Raw genomic sequence first — 11829 nt, forward strand, 5'->3', positions numbered from 1 at the left:
GAATATAAAGAGAATTCTAATTCTGTTGACAGTGACAAGGCAGGAAAAGAAAAATGATCCTGAAAATTCCCTCGGCAGAGGTGATAACCAAATGGAATCCTGGAAGACGCACAGTTGTTCAAGCAAGTGAAGAGAACTGGGAGAGAGCAAAGTAAATGAGCTCAAGCAAAGGGAAAAGAAGTAAAAAATGGCAGGGTGATTTTAGAGTGTACTGCATAGTCCAGCATCCTTCCTACAACCCATCACAGCTGTGGTAGATGAGCCATGAGGGTGGGCCGAGGCTGCAGCAGAGGTTCGTGAGTGTCACAATGGTAAAATGCCATCAGTCTGGGAAGTACAATGCGATACATTTTTAAATAGCTCAGCCCACACTCTTGACCAGCTATTTAATGTAAGAGGATGACCTATATATTGACATCCTCCCCACACAAGGTACAGACGGTTTTTAGCCATGAGAGCAATTGAAGTGTTGGTATTCAAAGAGCAATTCCCATCATGAAATACCTTACAGGTTGGAGCCACAAAGCTGAGAAAATAACAAAGTGCACGGGTAGCAAATTGCCTCAGTAGGCAGGGAAAATGGAGCATGAAGTTGGAATTGTTGCTAACCTGTCACAAAGTACATGACTAGGAAGAAAACTTACCCACGGTGAGGTTAGAGGAGAATGTCAGCACACAGTAATGAAAATGAAACTAGCATGAGCAAGCCTAGCATCCCCGTGAACCCATAATTAAGGAAGTGTCAACTCCACAGTCTCTGTTTAATGTGAGGCATTTATTTATAATTAGAGATGTGAACTGAATCCTTAGATCTTGTTGTTATGATGGATACACCTAGAGAAAGATATCCTTCCATATGGCTTCTTCTTAAAATATCTGTAATAAGCTTTGGTAAAGATTAAAATAGGGTTTTTAAAATTTATGATTTCTCTGCTTGAAATGACACACTTAATTTTAAAATTCTATTCTGTAGTATCAACAATTTTTGTCCATCTCTAAGCCTTTCTATAAGCAGTGCTCTGATATAAAAATGTCTCGGAAAGAATATAGGCAAGACTAAAGTGACATAGTACACTTGAGTGATCAACCTTTAAAAAATATTAAAATTCAATCAGGACTGTCTATAAGATACCAGACATTGTGCCACACACATTTTAATTTTATCCTGATTAAGGATTACAGTAAAGAAATGAGTAGATCTTAGAATGCCCAGGAATTCTGAAGTTCAGAGAACTTAAGTAACAGACCCATGACAGGAAGCTAGTTACAAATAGAAACACAATTTCAGAGCTTTGATTCCAAAAACTGTGTTTTCTTAATACATAGAATACAATGCTTACACCAGTAAACAAAACTGGACTAAGAATGAAAAAGAAATTCCCTTCGGAAAAAAATCTCCCACCAGAGTGTCTTTGAGATCACCATTGAGCATCCCACAAGTGTAAGGGTGGATCGCTGGCCCCTTTTGGTCACATTCCCTCTCTCCCTTGGATAATCAGGTTGTGTAAATAAGTTCCCTGAATCAACTATTACTTTCTCATCCCAGTGTGTCCTCTACGGAAGCCACACGGACTCCTTTTAAAATATATAAGCAATCATGCTAAGCATTCCTCAACACATTTGTTTGCCTTATAAATAGAATTTATTTTTATAGAGGCTTCAGGCGTACAGCAAAGTTGAACAGAAAGTTCTGAGAGTTTCTGTATACCTCATGCCCTTATTCCTATATAGCTGTCTCTGCTATCAAGATCCAACACCAGAGTGGTACATTTGTTACAACTGACAAACGTGTGTTGAGCACACTCTTATCACTGAAGCCCATAGTTTACATTAGGATTCACTTTTGTCCTGTCCATTTCATGGGTTCCAATGCATAATGGCATGCATCCTATATTTTAGTATCATGCTGCAAGTTTAGAGGCTCCGAAAAATCCACTGTGCTTTTTTTTTAATGCACCCCCTCTCTCTTCTAATCCCTGAAAACTGACATTTTATCATCTTTGTAATTTAGTTTTGCCTCTTTCAAAATGACCTATGAATGGAATCACACAGATTTTAGTCTTCACCTTTGGTTTCTAACCAGTCATGATTTCAGAGACCTCTCTGAGTCTAACGCCTGAAACCCTTAACTGACCATAGGAAGTTCTGCTGTCTTCTCACTTGTGTAACAGCCCAAGGGCTTCCTATCCGATCTTGGGCAGACTTTGATTTCTCCTTGCCCCTGCTAGTCCCCCTGCCTGAGATGTTCTCATACTCAGATTTCGGACTAAAAGGAAAAATCGTGTCATGTTCATGAAATCTCTTCCTCACCTCTTTGTTTTGGCCAGTCCCTGTTTCTCACTGCACTGCAGTATGTGCTAACCTCTTAGTAACACAAAACATGACTAGTGTGGCTCTCCTGTCACATCATACATCCCTACACTGTCTGGATTACCATCACCTCTCAGGCCTAGCAGAACATCAGGCACATATGTGTAAGTAAATGAATGGATGAATGAATTTTAAAAATCAAACATCCATGTCTAGGAAAGGGATTATAGCTAAAAAGAAAAGAAAGAAAAAAGAAAGAAAAAAGCTGTTTGGCTTCAGACTTGAACTGAACTCTGACACAAACTCACTGTGTGGCCTTGGATATTAGTATTGATGAATTTGCTACATTCCACAAATATTAACTGAGTTATACTCTTTCTTAGGTTCTGGGAGAGACAATAAAGACATAACAGCGAGAAGAGCAAGGCAGTTCATGATGCATGGCATTTTCATATTAGGAATGACGAGATTTCTTTTTTTCTTCCAAAGGTAACATTTTATAAAACTATAGTATATCATAATTGCAAATAGTGACATCAACACCAGGGAGCAAATAGGTGTAAATACTTTGCACTTTAAGAAGCAGAAAATTCAGAAATGCAAGGAATTCCCAGGCAGCAAGAGCAGAAGGTAGAGAGAAAAGACTGAGTCTGGAGATTTAGATTTCTGTGAGTTCATGCAGGATCATGTACTCCGCACACGGCATTTGCGATGACTTCACAGCTGCAGTTGAGAGCCACAGTGAGCTTTTGTTTGTCTTTACTTATTTGAAAAGAAGAGAGAGAGAGAGAGAGAGCAAAGATGATATATCACCTGCCTTATTCCCTAAATATTCACAATAGCCAGGGTTAGGGCAGGTCAAAGCCTCGAACCTGGATCTGCTTCTAGATCTCCCAAGTGGGTGGCAGGGACTCAACTACTTAGCTACTGCCAACTGTCCAGGATGTGAATGGCAGGAAGCTGGATCAGTAACACAGCAGGAACTAACCCAAGCCATCTATTGCTTTCTCAAATATGTTAACATGAAGCTGGATCAGACGCAGAGCAGTGGGAGATTTAACCAGTGCTCCAACATGGGATACAGGTAGATGTAGCAGGTGTCTGATCTCACTGTGCCACATCACCAGCGCCTTCCATTGCTAAACTTCAAAGGATAAAGTTTTCTGCATTTGGATATAAACAGAAAAATAGGAAAGAGAAAATAAGAAGCTCTGTTATTGAAGCTTCAACCTAGAGTTAGTTGCATACTTTGGAACATTTTGTGAATTCTCAGGTATTTATTTCCCATGATTCATTAGTGCATGAACCAATCTCTGTCTCTATTGAGGGACTGGATACCAGCACAGCACTTACACAAAAGAGGTGGAAAAGTCAAGTGCTTGTTCATATCGTCATTCATCCCACTCTTTGGTAAAAAAAATTAAGAAACATTAATCTAGTAACTAAGCTTTTGTGGAAATACGTCTATTACAACATTTCCAATATTATGTTAAAAATTTTCTGGGAATGCTAATCAGACAGAAAAAGGAATGAAATTGTGATACATTCTGGGGCATGGATGAACCTTGAAAAACACTACGCTGTATGAAAGAAGTCAGAGATACAAGAACATGAATTATATAATTCATACGAAGTATCCTCAAAAGGCAAAGTTATATAGACAGGATGTGAATTTGTGCTTTTGAGGACTAGAGATAAAAATAAAGACTAACTATAGCATAGCACAAGGGATCCTGATAGGGTAATGAAAATCCAAACCTAGATTATGACTGACAAGTACTTAGTAAAAGAAGATTTAGAATAAAGGTATTAGAAATAGAAACTTTTTGTAAAATGCCAATTGTCAAAGTGCAATCTCCATAGATGTAAAGGCAGCATTACCTGGGAACAAAATAGGGTTAGATGATATTTTTTTAAAAAACTTTTCAAATTAAAAATATATATTTACTTATTTTGAGTGGGAGTTTGGGATGGGAGAAGGGAGGAGAGAAAGAGAGAGAGAGATGGCTTCCCACACCGTGGTTCACTGTCCAAGCACCTGTAACCACTGAGGCTGTGTCAAGGCTGAAGCAAGCAGCTTGGAGCTAGGAGCTCCATCAGGGTCTCCTCCTTAGTTGGCTAGCACCTGTGCCTCCTGGGCTGCACCTGCAAGAAGCTGCAATTAGAAACTGGAGCTGGGACTCGAAAATTCAGGTATTCTGAGGCACGCCGGCCTCTTACATGCTCCACTGAACTTTCGACACTCCACACTTACTGAATCATAAATGGTTGAGGCTGAGACTTGGAAACCTGATTCTGAATCTTGTCTAAGTTTGAAAACTACCGCTGTGAACATAAAGACAGAAATGTGGGCATCGGCAGACATGGGCAAGATCCATAGACAGGACTAACATGGCCAGCTAGATTGGCATGTAAATATTTAACTTCTCTAAGTCTCATTTTCTTTGCAGTTTGAATAGTAATAATAACATTCTAGCTTCTGATTGGTGTTATAAAAAAACCTCAAACATGGCAGTTTAAACAGCATGGATATCTATTTCTTGGTTTCTACAGGTCAGAAGTGTAGACTCAGCATGGCTAAGCCAGTTGCTCTCTTTAGGGCTCAGGGCAGAAATTAAAGAGTTTACTATTCACGTACTCATTTGGAGGTTCTGAAAGAAGAATACACTTTCAGATTCATTCACGGTGTTGATGGATTTCTAGTCCTTGTGATTTCTGGGCACGGGTCCTTGGTCATTCCATCTTCTTACGTTGTGAGTAAATAAAACATCACATCGTTTTCATGCAAAGTTTCTCCCTGGCTTCCCCTTCTACTTTCCACTTCTGCCATAAGCCAAAAACAGCCTCTGCTTTTATGGTATTATATGGGTACATTTGAGCCACGCAGAATAATCTCCCTATTTTTAGACCAACTAACTAGTAATCTTAATTGCATGTGAATGTTCTGTTTTGCCATGAAAAGTTACATATTTGCAGGTAAGACATCTCACATCCCCTGTGTGAAATCCCCTTGGGAATCATAACTATGTGATTACAGAACCCATTTTGCAGGTCTCAAAAAGGACAGAGCTGTCTTGTAGTGACCTCAGGGGACTGGTAGCCAGAACTCTGCTGCTAACAAAGACCTGTGGAGCCACAGGTGTCTGGTAAAAACATGGTGTAGTATTTCCATATAGCCTCTGCACATCCTCCCACAGACTTAAACCATTCCTATATGACTTATGAAGCCCAATACAACACAAAGGCTACCAAGATCCTTCACAGTTGTTATGCTGTGCTGGTTAGGGAATAATGCAAAGGATAAACATCTGCATGTTCAGGGCAGAGGTATTTGTTTTGAAAAATATGTTCCTTCTATAGTTGGTTGAATCTGGAGATGGAGTGACTACTATGTATGTAGATGCTTTGGAAGGACTGGAGTATGGGATTCAGCTAAGGAACTGAATATAAAAAATGATTAAGAAAAGAGGTAATGAATTGAGACATTTTTTTTCTAAAATCTTTTCTGATAAGATTTCTTCATCTGACACCTACGATTCACCTCGCTCCTGGACTTCTAGAGTGATGTCTCACCGAATGTAGGCTGCGTGGATAATTCTAGAGCCAGTGTGAGTGAACACAACATAGTATGACTGCAAAAGATAAAATCCAGAGTTGGACTGAAGATAAATTTCATAAGATGAAGTCCTTGTAGGTCTCAAAGGCCAAGAATTGGCTCTTACAGTTTTTACTAAAAGAAAAATGAATTGATACAAAGAGATCAGAGTTCATGGGCTCCGTATTTACAGTTCCAGGCTCCGGAGTTTCATGTGGAGATACGCTCTAGTTACTAATAAAAACTGATCTATGTACTCATCCGACAAAAAATACCTAAAAGACAATAGGTATCTGCAATGATTAACTCTTTAGTCTTCTCTTAAACACTTTACAATGCATTTCATCAACACAATATATTTTGTATTTGATTTTAATATTTACTCTCCATGGCAAAAATATGAAAATAAAACAATAAAAGGACATATTACAAACCACAAAATCTTCTGTTCTTCCCCTCTCTACCACCTAGACACACCAATTCTTCAGAGGGAACCGATTCTAATTTTTAGAGTCTAGTTCTATTTGGAGGTATTTTTGTGACTCCCTCAATCAAATTAACAATATCCCCAGGTAATGCCAGAGTAATATGCCTTACACCCTCTTAAATGCCCTTATACTATCTTCCTTTGGTTTTTGCTATTATCCTTCAACTACTTTTCAATATATTTACAGAACACACTACCAATTAAATGAACAGATCTACACATTTTTTTTTTCAGAAATATAAAACCACAAAATTGTAAATTGCCTCTACATTCCATGATTGGGTTAGTTTTTTTTCCCAGAAGTTTCACAGAGATTACAATTATGTCTATTTTATTTGATATTCCAAAATGTACAAATGTGTATCTTGACAGAGAGGTATTCAACTGTGAAACTAATAGGAAAAGAGTATTTAGCCTTGGGTCTCTAATATTCTATTTCAATATGCTCTTGTTTGTTTTCTTTTAAATGTTATTTTCATTTTATCTGAAAGAAGAGAGTGAGAAAAGTCTTTCATCTGCCAGTTCACTTCCCATAAGTCTACAACCTGGTCACGCAAAAACCGGGAAATCTGGCCTCCATCTGAGTCCCCAGTAGATGGCAGGGACCTCAGTATATGAACCTCCTTTACTTGGGAAGTGCATTAACTGGAAGGTGTATTGGAATCAAAACAGCCAAGACTCAAATTCAGGCACTCTGGCATCAGATACAAATTTCTTAATTGTGACACCACAAGCATCCTTCCACTCTGTTTCAATATGCTCTTATTTGTGATTTGAGAATTTGCATTCTTGTTTTCACTGCCAATGTGAAGTCTGCATAGTTTACAGAAATATTTACTGAGAACTTACAAAATGCCACAAATTTTCTTAGGCGTAAGAGTGTGGTTTTGAAGGAAATGGAACAGACAAAAGTCTCAATGTATGGTGGGACATAAACAAATAAAAACTTTTGAAGCCTTCTGGCTCCAAACATTGCCAAGTTGAGGCGTGACATCATTCATTGAGTTTGCACAGACAAAATAATAACATCTTTGGGCTCCTAATCTTATCACTGGAAGAACCCCAGGGCTATCTCCTTCCTAAAGGTAACGGAGATACTCACAAATTTGAAATGAAAGAGTAATCTAAGGAAAAGAGGATTACACCAAAAAGCTAGGGGGAAAAAAGCATTGATTTTTACACAGACTGACACCAATTCACATTAGGAAAATTAGAAGTTACCCATAGGGACCAGTGTCTTTTGTGGCAGGTAAGACAATGCATAAAGTTCCCAGTTCCTACACAGGAGTGCATGAGTTCAGGGAAGGCCCTACAAGCCAAGTTCGTATCAGGGATTCTTGGGATGACTCAAGTGAGGTTATATTTGGTCAGAAAGATGATTTTAAAGTTCATGCATCCAGGACAGTATGCTTACCAACTGCTTGGGTACCATGGCTAAGTCTGTGCCACACATTATAATTAAGGAGTCATTTAGTTGTACTCACACCACAGTCCTTATTTCACATGGTAGCAATGTGACAGGGAAGAAATCAATGACTGAGAAATTCCTGCATGGTCTCGTGAATAAGGAAGTCTACCCTTAAAGTAGCTCACACAGCCTGTTTCTTAATTTCATTGCTTTCGCCATGAAATAAATGCTTCATTTATAGAGGTCTATAAAAGGAGCGGCATTCTTTGTTTTTTTTTTTTTTTATTGCAAAGTCAGATATACAGAGAGAAGGAGAGACAGAGAGGATGAGCTTCTGTCCATTGATTTATTCCCCAAGTGGCCACAACGGCCGGAGCTGAGCTGATTCAAATCCTGGAGTCAGGAGCCAGGAGCCAGGAACCAGAAGCCTCCTTCAGGTCTCCCACGCAGGTGCAGGGTCCCAAGAGTACTTGGGCCATCCTTGAGTACTTTTTCAGGTCACAGACAGGAAGCTGGATGAGAAGCAGAGCACCAGGATCAGAACCTGTGCCCATATGGGATCCTGGCACATGCAAGAAAAGGAGTTTAGCTACTAGGCTACCATGCTGGGCCTGGATAGTGGCATTCCCGAAGTTGTGCAAGAAAACAGAAATCTGGAACTTAAAGCTGGACAGCCACAGCTTTCTGAGGTCTTCTATAAGACACAACCAAGTATCCATGTGCAATGGCTGACTTTTACTACCAGAAAGTCTTACTTCTCATCTTCATTAACTGTTTGTTAATTTGCATTGCTTGCCATCAGTGCTTACCTACTGTTCTTGCATTGATGTATTGTCAGAATGAAAAGATATCAAAGTGGGGAAACTGGTCTTGTTAGATCTTAGAAATGGTGAGTCCCAATACTTCATTTACTCTGTGCTTTTCCAGCTTGCATCTAATATCAGTGAAGTGTCCTGCTAGAGCTTAAGATCCATATTGGTGATTGCAGCTACCTTGTGCGCACTGCTATTTCTTGATTATAATTGAGTCACTTATACAAATCTGAGTAAAGACAGGAAATCAACAATTTGTGATGAATAATTCCTGCAAATTGGATGCAAGACTACATTTTATAAATGCAGATTAGGTAGCAGTTCAGATTCCTGAGACGAGCCCAATAAGTAGATATATAATATGATCTCACTTAACAGCACGTTCATTACGCACTGTTACAGGGACAGCGTGCTCCAGTTGGTCTGAGACAGCCTTGCTTTACGCCTGTTGTCCAGGTGGCTTAGTCACTATTTGTCTTACACGAAAGTGTCTTGGTGGGGAGGATACATTATATGATCATCTGTGCAAAGGATGTACAACGAGTCTGAAACATTCTGAGAAACGTGCATTATGAAAAATATGCATGGAATTCAAAGTTTGTGGAGCAAAATTACCTTTCGGTTCACCTTTCCTACATAATCTGCTGAAGCAGGCTTCCATAAGGCATGTAGCTCTCCAAAGACTGCAAAATTTCATAAAATTCAGGGTCAGGCTGTCCTAAGTTGGGATTTCAGTGCAGCCATTCATTAGTTATATAATATTTTCTAAATGTATGCACTTATTTGCCTATTTAGAAGACAGACATCGAAAAAGGGAGAAAGAAATATCCCCGTTTGTTGGCTTACTCTCGGCATATCTGCACCAGACAAGGCCAATGCTAGTAACTAGAAGCCAGTGACAGTATGTGGGACGGAGGGTAGCAGGGGCAAGAACTTGCCTTGTCTCCTGCTGCCTCCCAGAGCGCACACTTGTAGGGAGCTGAAATCAGGACTTAAACTCGGAAACAGCATCCAAAGTAGCATTGTAACAACTGTGCCAAAGGTCTTCCCTTACAGCAGTTTTTAATTGTCTACACTTTTTTAAAGCCTCTGTGAGACTCTGTTTATTAATAAGTAAAATGTAGAGAAGTTAGCTTTGTGACCAGAGTTGTGGTGCAGGGGGTTAAGCAATGCTGACAAGCCACATGGGTTCCAATCTGTGTGTGACCTGCTCCACTTCCTATCCAGCTCCTTGTTAAGGTGCCTGGAAAAGCAGTGGAGGATGGCTTACGTCCTTGGGCCCCTAAACCCACATGGGAGACCCAAAAGAAGCTTCTAGCTCTTGTCTTTGGGTTGGCCTAGTTCCGGCCATTGTGGCCATTTGGGAGTGAAGCAGCGGATGGAAGAGGGATAAGGCAGTGGATGCACAATTTCATTTTTTCTCTGCCTTTTGAACAAAGTAAATACAAAAAATACATACACTTAAAAGGATTTAAGGGCCCAGGGTAGTAGCCTAGTGGTTAAACTCCTCATTTTGCATGCCCTGGGATCCCTTATGGCTGCTGGTTCCAGTCCCGGTGGCCCTGATTCCCACCCAGTTTCCTGCTTGTGGCCTGGGAAGGCATTCAAGGACAGCCCAAGGCCTTGAGACCCTGCACCCATGTGGGAGACCTGGAAGAGGCTCCTAGCTCCTGGCTTTGGATCGGCTCAGCTCCAGTCACTGTAACCACTCAGGGAGTGAATCTACGGATGCAAGATCTTTCTCTCTGTTCCTCCTCCTGTCTGTGCATCTTACTTTCCGATAAAAATAAATCTTAAAAAAAAAATTTAAACCACATACTCCGCTTTCTCATTTGCCCTTGAAAAGAAATTCCTGTTTCATTCCAAACACATACAGACCGTATCCAACACTCTCCACCCTCACTCCAAAAAGGTCCACTAAATTTATAATTCTAGCGACTTGTATAAGCAGAAAAGCATCATGGAATAAAATCAAATAACAGATGATGGTCGGAGCATCTCTGGCTAAGCAATAGAAAGAGATTTATTTGCTTGAAACATTTTTCCGTGAACATTATCCCCTCCTAATCCCAGCTCTGCTGTTCGTTTCCTTCTCCATCTCCCCCTCCCACCGTCTCCTCTTCCTCTGATCCTTGAAGGAGGCAAAGCATGACTGCTTTTCCACACCCACGTCAGACATCGGGAGACGGATGAGCTGTTGCAATTAGAAGTGTTCCCAACCTTCTGTGACAGCTTGGGCCAACCCCCCAGAGAGCAGCACATGCACTCTCATGCCTTTGGTTTTCACGTTGAATGACAAAACAAAATTCATTGAAGGGAGATGCAGAGATTTATTGGCCTTTAGAACCAAAAGCCATTAGCCCTCTGATGCTCCATCCTTCTGCAACTCCTCCTTCTCCTCTGCAAAGGCAATAGCTCCTGCCTGTTTTCACCTGAGCTCATCCTTACAGTTATTGACTGCAACACCAACCGTTGCAGTCAAGTTTGTTTCTAAGCTGAAGATCCACTGACATAGTTAAATCTCAAATACACGCTTGCTTTTCCTCCTAATTTACAGATAGGATGCCACGTATAAATACCGCAAATATTTCACCCAAATAACGTATACACATTCCTGGAGTGTGACTCTATTAAAAATTTTTATGTATGCATTTCATCAACATTTTATTTATCTGAAAGAGAGTGTGTGTGTGTGTGTGTGTGTGTGTGTGTGTGTGTGTGTGTGTGAGACAGAGAGAGAGAGAGAGAGAGAGAGAGAGAGAGAGAGAGATTTTCACCCTTGAGTTTATTCCCCAAGCAGATGTAATGGTCCAGATTAGTCCAGGCAAAAGTCAGGAGTCACAACTCCATCAGCCTCTCCACTCGGCTGGCAGGAACGCAAGTACTTGCGTAATTTTCTGTTGTCTTCCTGGGTAATAGCAGGGGCTAATCTATAGAAGAGCATCAAAGCCTTCATCTAGCACTCTGAGATTTTAGCATTGTATTCAGAAACTTAATTCATTGTACCACAAGGCTAGAAGTCCTCTAAAACATAACTACAGATAGTTCCTTTTTATTAAAAGATTATTTGGAAGGCAGATCAGAGAGAAGGAGAGACAGAAATATCTTCCATCCATTGGTTCACTGCCCAAATGGCCTCAATAGCTGGAGCTGAGCCCACCTAAAGCCAGGATCGAGGAGTTTCTGGGTCTCCCGCACGGGTGCAGGGTCCCAAGGC

The sequence above is a fragment of the Ochotona curzoniae genome, unplaced genomic scaffold (genome assembly GCF_017591425.1).
Source record: "Ochotona curzoniae isolate NIBS_2020 unplaced genomic scaffold, NIBS_Ocur_1.0 contig_3622, whole genome shotgun sequence".
Taxonomy (NCBI): Eukaryota; Metazoa; Chordata; class Mammalia; order Lagomorpha; family Ochotonidae; genus Ochotona; species Ochotona curzoniae.